At 47.7% G+C, this 19,545-nt stretch overlaps 1 long non-coding RNA gene across 1 annotated transcript in view; it reads left to right on the forward strand.

The window, feature by feature from the left end:
• The first annotated feature begins 12,641 nt into the window (after positions 1-12,641).
• The window catches only part of LOC112836916 (uncharacterized), a 58,279-nt gene continuing 51,375 nt past the window's right edge, over positions 12,642-19,545 (forward strand). Inside the window, exons 1-3 of the long non-coding RNA XR_012374597.1 lie at positions 12,642-12,780; positions 13,457-13,534; positions 13,886-13,942. This is a non-coding gene — a long non-coding RNA (uncharacterized lncRNA). The remainder of the gene's footprint in view (positions 12,781-13,456; positions 13,535-13,885; positions 13,943-19,545) is intronic.

Consider the following 19,545-nt stretch of genomic DNA (forward strand, 5'->3'; position numbering starts at 1 on the left):
TTCCCTGGTAAAGGTGTAGGTATATGTGGCAGGGGTTGGGGGGTTGGCAAGTATCCAGGTAGAAGGAACAGCCACTGTGAAGCTTTGGAGGTCAAGGAGAACTCTTATTGCCTTGCCTTGTTCCCCAGGAGAATATGCCTTATCCTTCAGGGTTCAGCTCAGCCTAGAACCTCCTTCCTCTGAGTTCTTATAGCCCTTACCCATTCATAGAGTGAATTCTCAGCATTGTTGAGGTCTGCTATATGAATGGACATGTGGGTAGATGAATTTAAAAAAAAAAAAAAAATGAAGGAGCTCAATCTGAACTCTGAGACTGCCAAGCTTCCTCCATCTGCCCAGGCTCCCTCAAGAAACACCATTTCCTTCCAGTGTCCTGGGAATTTTGAAAGGGCTGATCCATCATTACTTCTGGCTGCCAAGAACTCCTTTTTTCTCCAAGAAATCAAACTAACCCCCAAATGTTGGGTGTGTTTTGTGTGTGTTTCCTGCAAGCTGAGGCCTGGCTTTCGAGAAGTAATCAATTCCAATTGATTGGCAAAATCTGACTCGTGTTCTCTCGGCCAATTTTGGATGGTAAAGTTCATTAAAAGCAGGCCTCTGGCAAGCCGACACCCCTCAGTGCTACGGTAATAAGGGCTTATTATGCCAAGCAGCAGGATCTGCCCTAAAGAGTCCCTGGCATGGTTCCGTGGGGACTTGCCCATCTGCAGCAGTGTTTTTTGAAAATGAGTAATTTGACCATGATAAAGATCCATGAGGAGTTTTTCCAAGCTTGGCCAGGGAAGGACTTGGAGAGAAGCCTCTGGAGAAGGGTGGGAGCTCCTTGCCCCTGGTGAGGGGCAGACGCCTTCCAGCCTTCCTCCTTCCTTTGCTCTGACCCGCACCCCCCAGACAGGTTTCTCTTGGCACCACTGTCAGGAAAGCGCTTTGGCCCCTGGCAGGCAAAGGCACAACTTTCCAGCCCTGTGGCCCCTCGGAGACGTGGGGTACACATCTCTCCTGTGATTGTTTGCTCTCAGAGGCTCCAGGGGCTGGAGCTAGGAAGGTCTAAATTTCTCCCTGAATGTGCACAGGGCATCCACTTCTGGAAGTCATCAAGTCTGACGGCAACTGGCACAGGGTGCCCTGAGCGAGTGTTGCAATGCGAAAGTCGGAGTTTGCTTTCAGCTGTATGACATGCCCGTCCTGTGCCGAGCTCTGTGTTGGGCTCGTTCACATGCAGAGCCACCTTCGTGGTTTTTATAGCAACCACCAGAGCTGGAGGTCATGGACACTCTGGTTTGAAAGTAAAGCACCGTGTTTTCTTTTCCATTTTAAAATGTTCATGTGGAGGTTCTAAAAGGTCATGTAAAACAAGTGTTAATTTTTTTTTTTTTTTTGGGTTATGGGATTAGGGGGTTGGGAGAAGGTCTTGAATTTTCACTTTATACCCTAATCAGATTATTCATACATTTAAGAAGTAGTTACTAAAATGCTTACTATGGAAAATTTGGAAAATAGAGAAACGTAGGGAAGGAAAATATGCCACCTGTTAGATATAGTTCACATTTCCATTTTCATCCAAGTACATTAAGCCTCATGTCTATCCAAATTCACACAAATAAATGATGAACCAGGATTTGGCTCAAATCTGGTAATGGTGGGGTTTCTGAAAGTTCTTTCTTACATGACCCTTGGTCTGCTAGAGGAAAGAAAAGTCTCCATGCTCAGATGAGACTGGGATAGGGTGGGTTACATGTCTAATAATTGATGGCTCACAGTCAATTTGCTTAGTGTTTATTTGCTTATTAAAGGCTCTGAGAAGTCCTGCAAACTTAGGAACAAAGAACCCTCACCCCTTCCAACCCCTGTAAACCTCCCACAGCATCTACAGGTCAGCCCACCAGTTTTGGAAAATGCATGCTCCTTTTTGCCATGTGCCCATCCGATCCCCTCCTTCCACTCAAGTCTCTGAAGTTTGTGAGGGCAGATGGGGACCCCACCATGGCCTCAAGGGAGAAGGGACCTCCTCAAGTCACTGCTGGGAGGAGCACTGGGAATCTTAGTGGCTGACCTATTTGTCTTTTAACAAAACCGGAAGCTGAGGAAGAGAAAGGGGAGCACCTCACCCAGTGTAAGGGAGGAGGTCAGTGAAAGGACTGGCATTTGAACCCGGGCCCCCGGAGCAGGACCTGGCTCAGAGTGGATGTGGCTGCTGCAGAGGCCCATGCTCGGGTGGGGTTCTGACCGAGGCAGGGCCTGGCCAGTCTGGCTGTGGTGTGCCCGGCGTCTCCAGCAGAACGTGGTCATGACCTTTAACTTCAGCACCAGAAGTACACCTCATTGTCTGGCTGGGTTTTGCTTTTTGCCACACAGCAGAAATGATCTGGGGACCTGCAGAATAGGTGAGTGCTCCTTCTGCTCCGTGTTTTCGGCGGCCCCCACCTTCTCCATGGCATGGCAAGCTGGGCCACGGCAGAGGGGCCCCCACTTGTTCTGGGGCCTCCTGGGGGCCTGGCTCTGTGCCTGGTGCTTGGCCGGGCTCCCCCAGTCTGCCTGATGCTCCTCGCGTTGGGCAAGCTTGCACCCTCCAGAGATGACCAGGCTTGTGTGTTCACAGCTGAGAGCCTGGGCCCCAGAACCCACTCACCATCTTCTATGAAACCATCACTGAGCACTGACTTTGGAGTCCCAATCCTTACCACTGCCTGCAGGGATTAGAAATCCCCAAACCATACACTCAGTGATTTTTTCTTTTTTGTCTTTCACTGAGCATGAACCTGAGGCCAGGAGCCATCCAGACTAGAAATCCAAACATAGTAAGACATCAAGCTGGAGATAGGCATAGAAACAGCTCCTGAAAGTCTGGGTACTGATAACGCTGAGTTCCAGGTGCTGGGCAGCTGGGATGGATATTGAAGGATGACACAGGCTTAAGACCATGGAGGCCAGAGGTTTGCCTTTCCTTCCACTGGGAACAGCTTAGCTAAAGCAATCGGGCCTCTCAACAGCACATCTGGAGCCCAGCAGAACAGCAGCCCAGGATCAGGGTGGATTTGCAAGGAAGGGAGTGGATAGAGCCTGAGTGGTGGACGGGGGTAGATGAAGACTCCTCCCAGGTCAGACCGGTGGAATGACAAGAGTGATGCACATTCAGCAAAGTCTCCCTCTGCAGTGTGGGGAGATGGGGGTGGCTGCCCAGGGAATGAGTGAGAGCCAGACAGAAGGCACCTGTGCATTCCCCATCCAGGTGATTCCTGGACCATGGAGTGGCACAGAGGCTGTCGTGGTGGGGGTGGGGGGGTCTGCTCGCATGGGTGGCTGAGGAGGGAGGGTCTGGGTCAATTTCCACGTCTGTCACCAGTCTGGCTGCAGAATACAGACCATGGTCTCAAGTCCCTGTGATTTGATCCTTTCCCCTAAGAAGGAGACATGAATGACATAGCTAAGTATGAATGGATAGTTTGACCTTTCAAGTCTTCCCCATATACTAAGTCACCGATCAGTCTTTGCTTCAGGCCGGGTCTCAGACAGTCGCACCATGAGGGCAGGATGGTGGGACAGCCCACACTGTGTGTCAGCAAGAAGGGAGGGCCTGTGGGCAGAGGATGCAGTACAAATCAGTCGACTTTCTGTTACCACCTTGAGCTGGCAATTCTGAACAACACTGGGGATCAGATACACCTTTCTGCCTGGTGGACTTCTCCCAGGACGGACTGGCCTTAATCTGGGGGCTTGAACATTCAGTCGCCAAACTTGCTGGCTGATGAAATCTCATGTCATTTAGAAGGCCTCACACTTGGCTAGCAGAAGCCCTGGAAAAGATTCTGTTTGACAGGCTCTGGATGTGAGGGCTTTTGAGCACCTTCCTCCATATTTTTAGTCTTCACTCTCCCCTTATAACACCCTCCCCATCATCAGACTCCAGAACCAATTGCCTGGCAGTGTGGGGAGGGCTTCCCAGCTTCTTGCCAGCAAATCTTTGGGCGTTATTACTGACCAGGGCCTCCAGCCAGAAGGAGGCCCAGCCCTACTCTTCCTCTGGGAAGACACTCCTAAAGGCCCTAAATAAACCTCATAAGTCATGCAAATACTCCCCAAAGGAGCCTGAAATGTTTGGTCTTTCTCTGGGGGCAGCAACAATGGTTCATGGGGAACATAACAAAGTATTACTCAGGGCAGGTGCTATGTCAGGGCCCCTTGGTATTAAGGCTCTAAATAAAGCTTTGTAATGGATGGCATGGGACCAGGGGAGGAACTGTAGGCAATCCTGGTAGAAGGGATCTTTGGAGGCCCCTCCTGGGAGGGCAGAACCCAGCAGCTGGCCCGGAGGAGGGCAGGGATCGGGGCTCCTCTCAGATGGGGCTCTAAGGCCTGGCTGTCAGTCGTCCAAGGTGGGGACTGTCTGAGACTAGTAGCCAGCAGTATCCCTAGTGGTTCTTGCCACTGTGGGTCTCTTGCTTTTCTGCCTTTAGTTGCCATGAGCAGATTTTGGGGCTCTGAGTTTGAGGTGGGGTTGGTGGTAGGCTGAGGCTGGCCCAGGGCCACCACCTGACACAGGGACACGGCCCCCACCTGGAACAATATTTTGTATGTTCCTCTGTGGACCGACATTACTGCCCCAGAGGAAGGTCAGGTTCCCACTTTGACACTAGGCCCTGGTGCACTGGCTTGAGACTGCAGTCCTGGTTCCCACCCGTCTCTCAGCTGTAGGACTCATGTAAGCCACCCGGGCCCAGGTTAGAAGCTGTTACGCAACACTTGTTAACTGCAGGTGTTGGATCTGCATTAGATGGTTCCTGACAATGGGTAAGGGTGCTTCCAGCCATATCGCTCCCAGCAGCTCAGCTCATGCAAGGCTTGCTCTCCGTACCCTCACCCAGACTCCCATGCTGACACACATGGGCTTCCCCCGTGGGAACCTGTGGGTGAAAGTGACATCTTGTTGCTTCCATTTTTGCTTCCCGATGATGAGGGAGGGCGGCTCTTCTTTGATGTGCTTTGGGGGTTTGTACTTCTGTTTCTGTGAATTGCCAACTCAAATGTAGGTCATTTTCTCTTGGTTTGTTTAATCTTTTACCTGTTGATTTGTAGACATTTTTATAGGTTCTTTTTTTTTTTAAGATTTTATTTATTTGAGAGAGAGAACGAGCAGGCGGAGCAGCAGAGGGAGAGGGAGAAGCAGGCTCCCTGCTGAGCAAGGCTCCATCCCAGGACCCTGGGATCATGACCCAAGCCGAAGGGAGGTATCCAACTGACTGAGCCACCCAGGAGCCCCTGTATGTTCTCATCTTAAACTTCTTTCTCCTCATTAATATTTTCTCTGTTCTATATTTTGTTATATATTTAACTCAGCGTTTTGTTCTTTCCCTTCACAGCATTTGTGTTCAGAAGGCCCGACTCACCCCGACAGGATAAATATATTTCTCTGTGGTTTCTTCTAATTATTTGATATTTTTACTTGTTCAACATTTGACACTTTAATAATTCTGGAACTTATTTTTGTGAATGATATTAGGTAAGGAGTAGGTAGGAATCTTCTTATACATGAATCTACTTATGAAGAGCCAAAATTACATGAATGGCCCGTTGTTCCCACAACATTTCTCCATTGATTTGAAATGTGCCTTTTGCGGAGCACGTTCCTATGCATATTTGTTTCTCTATACATAGGCGTGGGTGTGCATAGCACACGCACAAACATAGATCTGTATATCTGAATTCTCTACATGCATATTTTTAATGGCAATATGGGGGGAGACTGAAGGAGGCACTGTGGTCCTGGGGCCATTTTTGAGGTCTTGGCATTGATCAACAGCCAGCATAACAAATCTTTGTTAAGTCTACATTGCTTAGTACACACTTAACAGATGCATATCTTGTGTCTGCCCACAAAGAGCTACATTTCCTGGGGCCTCTGCCTTCTGGGAACTCCATGGCCTAGTGGGTAGACAGATATTGGACATGTCTTCAAGGCTGAGAGACTTATAAATAATTAAATTGACATTTAAAATCTTGGATTGGATCCTGGAGCAGAAAAAGACATTTGTCAAAAAACTGTTGCTATCCAAATGAAATCTGTAGTTTAGTTACAGTAGGTACCAGCGTTAATCTCCTAGTGTTGGTGAATGGACAACGATTATGGAGGAGGATAACCTTAGGGGAAGCTGGATAAAGGGTATATGGGAACTCCCCGTAACACCTTTGTAACTTTTCAGTAAATCTAAAAGTATTCAAGGCTATAAAGTTTATTCAAACTTAAAAAAAATTAGCATGAAACGTTAATGCAACAATGGATGTGCAATTAGGAGCTCCTCTCTGGCAGTCAGTGAATATGATCCAGAAGGGGGAGCCTTGGATGTGTGTAGCTTCTGAAAGACGCTTCATTGTTTTCAGAGTTGGGTCTCACTGTCACCATCTGTAAAACAGGAGAAATGTGTAAGAGGATCCCTGAAGCCCCTTCCACATTTTGGAGGTAGGATATTTGCTCTATACGGAAGCCCCCTCACTCACAATCTTCACGCATCTGCAATGGGATTTGCCTCCAAGTGGGCTTGGAGTCATGCTGAAAGAAGCAAAAAGCTCGGGTGGGAAGAAAATCCTTTGAATTGCAGGTCAACAGACTAACCAGCTCTTGTCCTTTGGCATGGCAGTTACATTCTCGGGGCCTCGGTTTTGCTCATCTGTAAAATGGGAATTAAAACACTACTGCCCGCCAGGACCTCCACAAGGAATGCCCGTGGTAATGCCTATGGGAGACACCTGGTAACCTTGGTGCTCCGTGAATGCAGTTCCCTTGCTTCCTTCCCTCACCCTTGCAGCATTTCCCCTCCCTTCAGGTAACATAGCTGCGAAGGAACCCTGCTTAACAGCTGAAATCCCGTTTAGAGATCCTCTTCTAAATTGTCATCTCTCTCGGTGGTGGCATTTCTGTCTGGGTGCTGGGGACAATCAAGCAGGCGAGATGCTTTCTCAGTAGTGCAAAATGTGATTTTTTCTGGGATGATATTGCATGGGGAGGACATCTGAGTTGAAAGGAATTTTTAGTAGGCTCACTGTCACAAATCGGATAACAGGAAATAAAACAAACAAGACTCAGGCCGTAGTACACCGACAGTGTCAAATTTCTTAAATAGCAGGCATGTCATCCTGGCAGAGGTTTGAATATCAGCCCCATTCTGGCACAAAGCAGAGAGATAAAAGCAGGAACTTTGGCAGGGCCCCCATCACACTCCCCCAGGAGAACTGAGGGCCAGCAAATGGTGTCTCCTGGAGTTGTGCAATGTGCCACCTCCAGGGGGCGCTAGGCAGTTCCAGGGCCACATCCTGGCTCCCTGAGGCACCCCCTGAGGCACCTCCTGAGGCGAAAGGACGTGATCCTTCTAGGCTCCTCATCTGTCTATGAAATTGGGGCAGGATTAAATCAATCACTAGAATCTATAACACCCACGGCAATGCCATTTTTTTCGTAAACTCTCATTAAAATTAGCTGCATAGAACTTACTGCTAGGTCAAATTCCCCCTTTTACTGAGACTACCTGAGAAAGAGGGTATAATGTGAGAAAAGAGGAATGTGGGTGTCCACGCACTGTGATGCTATTTTTGTAAAGCTCACAAACAAGAAAATCTAAACAACTTACCATAAAGGGACACATATGTGCATATACAGATGATGTGCATATGTGTATATATGATGTATAGATATACATTAATATATATATGTTGGTATATATAAGCAATCTTGGATACACAGTTCAGGCTAAAACTTGCTTCTGGCAAGCAGAAGGTGCAGACAGAATGAGAGAGGGACCCTCAGAAGGTCTCAGTGCTTTAGTGACATTATTTCTCAGGCCAAGCCTGGTCAATCCATGGGAATGGGTTTTATGATTTTGCTTAAGATCTTGCTCATACCTGATGTATATTTCATTATGTAACAAATATTACATACTTTAAAGAAACCCAAGGCAACCACTCTGAAAGCAAGTTTATGTGAAGAGGTTTATCAGATGGAAAAAAGAAATCAAAACACATTATCGGTCACCAGAGGTAGAGACAGTGGCACAAGACACTGAAACTCCATGTGACCCTAAGCTTCCAGACCCATTCTGTTCACCCTCAGCAGGTGTGTGGCTTTCTTCCTTTTTTTTCCTCAGGCACGGCAGGCCATGGGCTGAAACTTCTGTGTCCCCCCTCCCTGCTGCACAATGCTACCATTCTGCTTTCTGCTCTGTCCTCTGGGTGCCCCCTGTAACTCTTGCCCCGGGGCCAGAGGTGGAGGGTGCGGCTTTATCATAGGAAGTACATTGCTTGCTTTTTTCCTCTCACTTTTTCCACTTTTTCAGGGTCATTCTGCACTTGGAACTCCCATGCCATCCCTCTATTACCTGTGCCTATTTTACATGGTCTTGTAGCCCACAGAACATCCCCGACGTGAGGCACTCAACGGATACACACTTCCTTCTCCCATTTCTGCATGTTCATTCTCAGTTTCTCCATCCCTAAAATGGGGATGGCAATACCTACTTCCAGTGGGCATTTGCGGCAATGCTAGGAGAAAGCCCATTGTGGTCACCCCCCCAGCATGGGAACCCGAACAGAGGAGACAGTTCAGAAACAGGTTCTTTCCCAAGCTACTTGGCTGTCTTGCCTCAGCAGGCCACTTGGCCTTTTGGTGCCCCAGTATTCCTATCTGTCAAGTGGGGCTATCCATTTCTGCCTGTTTGAGGGGCTCAGAGGCAGTGATGGAAGGAGAAACACTTGGACAGATCAGAAGCATCTTCTGGAAGTTCCAGTAGAAGAGTGTAAGTATCTCCAGAGATTTGGAGCATATGTCCCTGCAGTTTTCTGATGGCCCAGTGGAGACACCGGTTAAAATGGCAGCCGTCCCCGCAGCTCGCCCACAGCCCAGCCACATTCACTTGCCTTCCCTTCTGCTCTGTTGCTTGGCTTCAACGTGAAGGCCAAGCTCACGGGCATTGGATCTGACAAGGTGAAGTTGCTCTGCAGGAATCTGTCATCCGTGGGCCATGGGTCACAGGGAGGTCATGGCTCTTTCTCCTATTTCCCCCGGGAGCCAAGGGCAGCTCCCCGGCCTTCCATTGCCTGTCCCTGGTCAGTTCGGGCGGGGAGCTCTCCTCCCACCACGGCTGTGACACCTGACACGATTTGCAACATATGGAAATCGGCCTCCATCCGCCTTTGCAGTGGTTTTCAGTTCTCAGGCTCCGGCCAGAAGATGTTGGGATGCCAACCGGTCTCTCTCCTGCCCCCGGGAGCAGATGGTGTTCACAAAACAGATTTTGAATCACTTGTCAAATTAGGAAAGGGAGGATAGCAAGGAGCCACACTGGGGCCTGCGGTCTCGGAATATAGGGATTCATGACGTGCATTAGCCTCCAAGGTGAGAGAGTCGGGCACCTCCCCCATTACTGTGCTTAGGACACCATGTTATTTAGGCCGTGGTCCCCGTGGCCTGTCATATTCCTTTTGTCTTTTCATTCCACCTTGGCTACTTTTGAGCTGCATGATCTTGGACAAGTGACCTAACCACCCTGAACCACAGTGTCATCATCTGTGACAAGGAGAAATGATGCTCTTCTGAGTTACTGCGAAGGTTAGAGCTAACGCAGATGGAATTCCCAGCAGCCTGCTGAAGGCCCAGAACATTCAAGTTGCTCCTGATGTTCGTTGTCGTTCTGTAGCATTTGTTGTCATCAGCACATAGCCTGCCTTTTGGGGCACAATGTGGGTATTTGATGACTGCTTATTCTTTGTCTAAATTCTAAAATCTTAAAATGGGGAGCTGGAAGGAGTAGAAATTTTGAGCTAAAATCTCTATGTTCTTTTTCGACTTGAGAACCATTTTCTAAGATTTGGTGTAAGTAAAGTTATTTCTTACCTCTCTTCTCATTGAGATAATACCACGTCTGTTTGCTAGGTGGCCTCTTCCTGAAGGCTGCATCCCCTTTCTTGGTCCATGTCCTCATGGGGGTTCCTTGCAAACTCAACCACTGGCTCCTCAGGCCCCAGTTCTTTGGACAAGCTAGATGCAGAAAGCCTAATAACCAGTCAAGGCCGTGTTCTCGCCTCTGATAGATGAGGTCAGGCCACACTTGGCATATTTAAAATGTGTTTTTCCTAACTTGCTGCCTCCTAACAAAGAAAGAGCCAAATCACACCCTCATTAGCTTCAAAGAGAAATACTGATGTTTGCTTTTTTTTTCTTTTTCTTACATTGGCAAGAGATTGAGTTTTGCTTAAAGGAAACACAGATGACGCTAATGAGACTGCAGTGTCTTAATTTGCATATTAGATGAGATAAATATTGAGCTAATTAACACCTAGGATAAATTTTCATTGCCTGGGACAATGGTTCTATGGTGATAGTAGTTCTCTGCTGCTTACCCAGGAGCAAAGCAATTTGAAGGGAGACTCACTTCCCCACAAATACTTCAGGCCCACCAAAAATCCTCCCAGGAAATGCTATCCAGGATTCTTATTTTAATTTGTAATACATCGTGGATCCTCTTTCAAGTTAACCCTGATCCTACTGGCAAATGGCACCAACAGAAGGTCTGGTGACAGATCTGACAAGAGCAGTGTGGGGCTGGGAGGGGCCAGACCTGTCCCACCCAGGGTTCTGGAAGAGTTTGGAAAGAACAATCAGGGTTGGACAGTCGTTTATTCTAGCAGCGGAAGTGGCTGCATAATTTGTGGGGCCCAGTGCAAAATGAAAACGCAGGATCCCTTGTTCGGAAATGAGTCTGTACAAGATGGTGACAGTAGGACATGAAACCAAGCGTGGCCCCTCAAAGCAGGGGGGGCCTGTTCAGCAGTGCAGCCTACGTGCTCACCAAGCCTGCTGCCTTGTCTGTTGAAAGTGAGCTTTGTAGAGAAAAAGGAAGGGGACTTTTTTTTTAAAAAAAGGAAATAATATTTCATGCCCAGCTCCTTTCAGTGAATTAAGTGAATATAAATTAAATGAAAAAAAAAGAATGCTCAGCACTAGGCCCGCTCTGGCTCTCTCTCCTCTTTGCATCTGTTCTCCTGTGTGGTTTCTTTGACTAGGGTCCTTGATCCTCTTTCGGGCTCCCACACTCTAAAATTGCCTCCCCACCTTTTGACAATGCTTGCTCAACTTTCAACTTCCAAGTGTTAAGCTTTGCTCTGCCTTTTGTATTTTAATTGCTTTCTCCCTTGCTTTTAATGAGCAATCAGGGCTATTTCTTCATTGAGGACTTGCAAATTTCAAGCCGAGTGTTGTGCATATAAAAGGAACAGGTGAAATCTGCATTCTGGGGCATCATTAGCTGTGGGGAGGCCTGGAGTAGCCATCTAAGGGAAAATGCCCACTTAACTTGCAGCCTTAATTCAAAGGGAATGTCAAGCACTCAAGTATCTGTTTTGTGGCAATTGTAGAGATGGGAAGGAGGGATGGAGCAGCCATCTGAGCCTGCTGCCACTGCTGGAAATTAGCCTGGGTAGGTGCATGCTCCTGTGCGGGGTGGTGGGAGCCGGCGCTGAACGCCCTGGTATTGCCCATCAGAATGCACTCCCTCGCAGCCAGTGGGAGGGAAATAAACCCGAAATATTACAGGTTACAATAAGAGAAACCATAAACTCGTCAGCACGGAGTGAAGAGCTGGATCTGTGCAGGGCGTGCTGCATCTTCAAATCGCCTGGAAGGAGGGGTCGCTTTTGCCCCAGATCTTGCCGTTGCTGATTCATGATGTTGCCAGCGGGGTATTTGTTTCTTCGAATTTCTCTATTTTTCAACCGCCACCTTGGCGTCCTGCATTCAGCTAGCTGCCAATACTTGCCTGTTGATTGACTGACAGAGAGGTAGGAAGTCATCAAATGAGTTTCCTCCCTGATGGAGTCGAAACCACCTGCCTTCAATTAGCGCCTTTCCTCCAGGCTGGAACTCTTCAGTATGACAAAAACACCAGGTTACAAAGGGATATGGGGAATTGTCCTAGCAGTACCACGGACGTCCCAGGCTCTCAGAGACAGATGAGCTCAATGATAGGCAATGTGGCTTTGGGTCCGAGTCATCTTTATGGGGCTCCCCCGTGCCCTGAAGGGCACACTTTCCAGCTTAGAGCTACAACAGCCATTGCCCCAAGGGGGAACGGGACCTTCAAATCTGCCAGTGTGACTAGTTAGGTCAAACTGAGCAAGCATTTTGTAGGAGTTACATTTTGTTTGTTTTCAGAAGGGGGGCAGGGGCAGAGAGAGAGGAAGAGAGAGAATCTTCCGCAGGCTCCAAGCCCAGCGCAGAGCTCGACCAGCGCTCGACCTTACGACCCTGAGCGGAAATCAAGACTCGGGCGCCCCTAACTTTTGTATTTAAAACTAAACCATTCATATGAAATTTATAAAGGCCGGCTGCCCACTCCCAGCACCCTAAGGTTATTGAAAATTGGTTTGTTTCTTTCAAAAGGGTGGACTGGACATTTGGAAGGTCCGAGCATCCCATCATGGCAGCCGTACGTGTGGGTGCGTGAGCACGTCACGTGTCTGTCTGTGCGTGTGCGCGTGCGCGTGCGCTTCTGCGGGCTTGGCGCTTCGTAGCTTGGTTCGGACGTCAGCCGGCTGAGCGGTCTGTCCCTCAGCAGTGCTCTCGCGGCTGGAGCTGTACAGCGTTGTCTTTGCCGGCCAGGGCTGCCCGCCACCGCGGAACACTGCAGACCGCGGAGCTGAACCAACAGAAATCCGTTTCTCCCGGTTCTGGAGGCTGGACGTCTGGGGATCAGAGTGTCAGCAGGGTTGACTTCTGAGGTCTCTCCCTTTGGTTTGCAGGTGGCTGCCTTCGTGTTGTGTCCTCACATGATCTCGTGTGTGTGTGTGTGTGTGTGTGTGTGTGTGTGTGTGCGCGCGCGCGTCCCTGGTGTCTCTGCTGTGTCCTAATCTCTTCTTGTGAGAACACCAGTCATATTGGATGAAAATCCACCCAAGTGGCCTTATTGTGACTTAATGGCCTCTTTGAAAGCCCTATCTAGAGATTAGGACTTCAACATCTAAGTTTTGGGGACATAATTCAGCTCAGAACCATTGTCAAGTCCCCTTCCCCCACATTATCAAGTGCAGATTGTTCAAGATTGGAGATTAATTGAAGGAATTTGAAGAGCCTGGGGCAAAGATGCTGTTGGGGGGAAAGATGGAGAGGGGCTCCTTCCTTTACTGCAGGCCTCAGCCTTCCTCCAAGGCCTTCCAGCCCCTCACCCCTCCTCCCTTGGGTGCCGTGCCCCTCTCCTGCCAGTACTCATGCTCACAGCCCACAGAGGGCCTGTCTCTGTCGCTGAATTTTACTCTTTGGTTGATAGTGTTATGAAGGTTTTATTAGTGATGATAGATATTTGGGGATGGAGGTGAAAAATACAGAGACTCCGGGGGAAGTTTAGAGCTCAGCACTTTGTTTTTCGATTTGGTCCTTGACCCATCACCCTTTTGGTCTCTCTCCTCTCCCCTCTTAAAGGTACAGCTGCTGGAAGCTGAAAGGCCTCTGACAAGTAGAGGAAGGTAGAAAGGCAGCAGGGCTTCGGCCTGGACCCAGGTAACTTGCTTTGCTCAGCGCTGGCCTTGGCTCTAGCCAGGCAGCTTGTAATTCATGGTCTTTGGTCAGGAAGGGAGGGCCAGGACCCACCGCGTGCATCCCCTGCCATCTCTGGGCCCCTACTAGGGCCTGTCATGGCTTCTCTCTGCTGGCGAGGCCTGGGGACTGCCACCTCCCAGGTAGCCTGCTCCTCCAGCAACCCGGGACCAGTCTGTCTGGCATCTGTATTCTGCCCAATATTAAGCATTGCCCTGCTTCTGAAGGCCATTCAGCATGCTGCTCCTCGCCCTTTGAGGCACAAAATAGCTATTCTCAGTGGTCATTTCCTGCTTTGGTTCTATTCTTCCACAGAGGTGATAGTTCACGTTTGAAGTCATGCCTAAGAGAAAAAACTCCAGGCCAAGTAAGGTAGGAAATGCAACCCTCTTGCCAGTGTATCTCCCCTCTCACCTTGCTTCAATATTGCTCTCCCCTTAAGATCCGCATCCCCCTCTTCCAAGAGGCCCTCCCTGACTACTCTAGGTATACCACTTTCTGAGCACTGCCGAGCTCGTCACAGCCCTCTGGGACAGACCTGCTTATGCTGTATAGATTCTCTTTGGGACAGAGCCTCTGACTTTGAACTGGCCTTCAGAGAACCTAGCATGGAGCTGGGCACATACAGTCTTTCAATGAGCATGTGTTGAATGAGCAGAGTGTTGTGAACATCCAGTAACAAAGCTCCTCCCTCTGTCATACCGGCTCAGGTGTGACCACCTTGGGGAAGGCCACCTCTAACTTGAGAGTTTGCTCCTTCCTCTGTCGAGTCTTGCACATTTGTCTAACTTTATGTGCATATCATATGGCAATTATATTGAGCTGTTTACATCTCATTCTCCCCCCAGCCTAGCAGAATATGATCCATTCTCCTAGATATTCTCTGAACCTTGAGCTCAGTACAGCCCCATGAAGGCACTGGGACATGATGTGATCGTCAGACTGAGTTACACTTAACTAGGCAGAGAGATGATCGTGTTGCTTAAAGTATGCTGGATCTGGCTCTGGCTAATTTAGAAGCAATTACTTACTTTATTCTCTCATTTATAGAGCAGGTGTTAGATGTCAAGGCCTGGTCCTGGGCATTACAAAGGAAATAACTGTATATTTATTGAGTTGAGTTACTTCCATGGACTAGCCACCTTTAAAGAGGCGATCTTTCTATACCTCACTTGAACAGGATCAGGAATCATGTCTGTCTGGTTCATTGCTCAATCCCCAGTGCCTAGATCCATGATTGGCAAATAAGGCACTCCATAGTATTTGTAGAAAACAATGAATAGACTAAGAGATAGATAGTACTGTACCATTTTATGGAGAAGTTAAATCATTTGTAAAAGTCCATTCAGCCATTACCTGGCAGAGCCATGATTCAGGTCTGCTCTATTAGACTCAGGTGGACATGGTGTCTCCATGTCCCTCATCCTCTCTCAGTCTTGTACAATGACAGTGTCTTCATTGTCCTCAAGTAAGGGCATAGATGCTATCGTATGAAATGGGCCATGAATGTGTCCTAGAAAGAGTTCTGGGAGGACTGGAAGAGTGTGGGTTATTATTATAATTACTATTATGTATTTCTGTAAAATATCAGAGGAGGACTCAGAGAAGGTAGGAAGTAACTGAGCCTGGTGGAATTAGAGATGCATAACCTTCATATGATGGTCAGCAAAGGAACTTGAGTAGTGAGGCAGTTTGGCTCGACCACCACTTGTTTGTCTGAGGAAATTAATTAAGCAAACTTGGTTGGGTCTGGATCCTGCCAAAGACTGAGCATGTCCTGTACACTCAGATAACTCATGACCTACTCAAGGAAACAGAATCGGCTTCACAACTTAGCTGTGTGGTGGGCTGATGGTCACTATACAGCCCTGCTCTCTGGGGGTCATTTAGCAGCTCTGTGGTGTGGTCTATTTTCTGGATCTTTCTCTGGGAGAGAGTCCCAAGCTCGAGGGTGTTTATTGGCCGAGGTCTGATGAATGGAGCCTTTGTATTTCCCCAAAGTAATCAAATCTAAATGAGTGGGAACTCAGCTCCTGCTGTCAACCCAATGCTAAGGAGAAATTAAAGCTCTTGATCTGCAATTGATCAACTATTAAAGTCACAGCGTGGGGTGTTTCTGTGCTTTGTCTGTTTTTTGCTTTGTTTACTATTTGCTTTATTGGTTGGAATGGCACTCCTTCATTTAAGACACATGGGAAGTGCTTCTTGATGATTTATGCCATGGAAGGCCCAATTTGTGGGATAGATAACAGGTGCTCTTTTGGGAGCTTTAAAATGACATTGTTGTGGAATATTTATGCTAATGAACAGCTCAAGTGATCACTCCTGTGCTGATGGCTCAGGAGTAGCTGTCACTGCTTGAGGAGCAGGTTATGATGTCAGCCTCCTCAATGTCGATGTTCCCTGATCTTTTATGAAAAGGCAGGAGAGACGACAGACTCTCACTTGTTTATCCCCAATTATGTATCTGCTGTTTTAGATGTTTAAACACATTTATTTAATCCCACTGCAACCTCTGCAAGGAGCCATGTTTATCACCATTCTACAAATGAGGAAATGGAAGCTTAGAGAGCTCAAGTGATTTGCCTGAGGTCACACAGCTTGTCTGGCTTGGATTTGTCTGGTTGGAAAATTGGTGTCTCTTTTCTCTATAATACTTCCCCCTCCCCAAGGTCTTAGAAGTCCACTCACTGATTTTCAAGATGGCTCCAACTTTTGTGTATTTTCTGTGACAGTTGGGGAAGCTACAGGATTGAGAAAGAGTTGCGTCTGATCTCACATATGAGGGAGGTGGGCTCCCATAAGCCTCTCCTCCTCCTCTCTTGACAGGCCTGATACATAGAAACTCCTCAGGACCCCCGGTAGCAGGGCCTGGTGGATGGTATGGGAGCAGTTATTATGCACTGACCATTATCCTATGTACCTGATATGGGCCTACTTTTTTAATGGGCAGAACAACCCTATGTTATATATACTACTCCTTACGTTCAACAGAGGATGAAACAGAGGCATAAAGGTGATAAATGAGTTATCCACTATCATTTGACAAGCAAGAGACAGGATGGGTTTTAAGCCACTGGCATCTAACCCTTAAATCCATGGGTCACCATGACTCCCAGTTGGGATAAATGGGAAAGTAAAGAGACATTCTGAGGGTATGTGAATAAGTGAAGATGATAGTAAGTGAGCAGCTGTATTGGGGGAGGGAGTGGCATGTGGAGGGGGCCATTTTGGGGAAGGGGAGTTGGCACAGGAAGTGGCCTTCAGGGAGGGCAGAGCTAAAGCAAACCCTTGGGGGGGCTCGGTGTGGGGGGTAGGCCAACTCCAAACTTGGAGAGGAAAGTAATGAGGCCCTCTCACCCTCTGTATGTGGCGTTAGAAAAGATGGAACTAAAGGTAACGGGTGTCTTCTTGGAGATGCTCATGCACCCAAAGGTGAAATAAAAAAAGGATGAAACAACCATCATATTTGCCCTAAACATTCTCTTTATTTCACATTCCCTGCCTCCCTTTCAATATCTCGAGACAGGTGGTAGTGGTGGTGGTGGTGGTATTTATTTTTCTTTTGTTTTATGATGACCTGCAGCAAAGCCAAGTCTGGTTAGAAAAAGACACATCCACTCCACTTGAAAAGTGGGGCTGAGGAAGCAGGAGAGTCTACTTTGTGTTCCATTATTATTGATGCTTGGGACAAAATGATCACAGTCGGATTGTAGTCAGTGGCAGGACAGGGAAGTTTAATAGTGTGGCACAGGCTGGGTCATAGCTCTGTTGGGGGAAGTTTAATAGTGTTAACACAGGATGTGCCCTGGCTCTGCACTCTGGGCTTTTCATAGCAGCCAGAAAGTGATTCTTGCTAGTAAAAGAGGTTTAAAAATTCATGGGGTGGGGATAAGCATCTGACTCTTGGTTTCCCCTCAAGTTGTGATCTCAGGGTCATGAGGTCGAGCCCTTCAACTGGCTCCGCCCTCACTGTGTAGTACTCTTGAGTTTCTCTCTCCCTTTCCCTCTGCCCCTCCTGCTCATGCTCTCTCTGTCTCTCTGTTTTAAATAAATAAATCTTAAAAAAAAAAAAGAAGAAAATTCACAGGGCTGAAGTGAAAGTGGAAATTTTGCCTCAGGGCTCACCATCGGAACTGTGGTTGCTGCACAATGCTTCTAATCCTGAGATTAGTCTACAAACACTAGGCCTTCACAGGTTGACCTGAGAACAAGCCAGCAACTAATAAGCAAACTTCAAAGGTTAGGAATATGATTCCTGAAGCCAGAATTGGACAGTCCAGTGCATACAGAGCACAGAGAAGAAGAATCATTCATTCAGAACCTATTTATTGAGGACCTCCTAGAAAGAGGGCAGATGAACCCATTGTCATTATAGCCCACATAAGGGCTAGGAGCTGGTGGTCTGGACCAGAAATGAACTGCAACCTCCCCAGCATTGGTTGCAGAAACTTTTTAGAGCAGCATGTTCCAAATGGGGGTCTTGTTAGAATGCACATTCTGATTCAGGACGTCTGGGCTGGGGCCTAGGAACCTGCATTTCTACCAAGCCCCAGGTGCCGCCGCCACTGCTGTTTTCCCATCTCAGTATAAATAGTGAAGCTTGGGCTCAAAGCCCACTGTATTTTCTATGTGGTCTATTTATTTCAGTGTGTGGACTCACATGAATCAAGTTCTCCTTCCAGAGCATGAACTTCAGCATACTCAATAAATCCATTTATCATCTCGAGGAAGAGATTGGAGATAAAGATCCCCTCTTAGTGCAGATAGAGACCTTGAGGAGGTACAGTCATCTGAGTCTTGGAATCAAGATTCCTTTGCCTGGAGGGGAATAGATTGCAAGAATTGGCCTTATTGCAGTTTGATATCCCACTTTTGCTAGATTTAGAGGGCTGCCCCTAATTGTGTTGGAACTTGAACGTGGTCCAAATTTATGACACTTTTCTCACTTAACGCTTTTAGGAGAAGCTGTCAGTCAATCCACAATTCATTTTTTGTCTCAATAAAAAGAACCCCCTGCCCCACCCAGTCATGAGTGTCTGTTATCACAAACCTACACATACATGCTTCATCGTTTCTGATTACAATTTTCAGATTGGTTCACATCTCAGCAACACGTGGGCCACATTTAGTTCCCAACTCCCCAAACTCCCATTTAATGATTTTTTTTAAAGATTTTATTTATTTGTTTGAGAGAGAGAGAATGAGAGCACAAGAGAGAAGAGGGTCAGAGGGAGAGGCAGACTCCCTGCCGAGCAGGGAGCCCGATGCGGGCCTCGATCCTGGGACTCCAGGATCATGACCTGAGCCGAAGGCAGTCGCTTAACCAACTGAGCCACCCAGTCGCCCTCCCCAAACTCCCATTTAGAAGTTCGGGATGTAAACACTTCCCAGACATGGGACATCGGCTTCATGCGCATGCGCTATGGTTACTTCATGGTGAGCAACACGCGGAAGCTTCGAGGGTGCGGGCATCAGAGTGGGGAGCTGAATCACAAATGGCTTCTGGAGGCTGGAAATCCATTGGAAATGGGAGGCCACGTTGTCAGCAACCTTGGTAAATCTTACTGAATGAAGGAGTTAAAACCTCTGAATTAGTGCACAGAGAGAAACAATGGAGTGTCTCCGGCTATCAGGCAAAGGATGTCGTGTTTGGGAATTAGAGCTTGATGCAGGATGAGGAGCAGAAAGTGCAGGCCTTTTTCATTTGGCCAGAGATCAGCAGCTTCTGCTCACAAAAGAGTTCCTGGAGGGATAAAATTTCATCGGGGAGAAAGGGGACCCACGCACAGCCGGCAGAGGCAGACGAGTTTCTGAGACAAAAAAAAAAAAAAAAAAAAAAAATGCAGTCAAGGGTAAATGCTATTTACTCTAAAATATGAACTACAAAGAGAGTAATTGTTTAATCATCTGGGGCCTTTAAACAATTTACTTTTTGCTGTTCTCTTCATTCTAGCACCATTACCTCCGTGCTG

This window comes from Callorhinus ursinus, unplaced genomic scaffold, assembly GCF_003265705.2.
Source record: "Callorhinus ursinus isolate GAN/ISIS: 27379988/994484 unplaced genomic scaffold, GSC_fseal_2.0 scaffold37, whole genome shotgun sequence".
Taxonomy (NCBI): domain Eukaryota; kingdom Metazoa; phylum Chordata; class Mammalia; order Carnivora; family Otariidae; genus Callorhinus; species Callorhinus ursinus.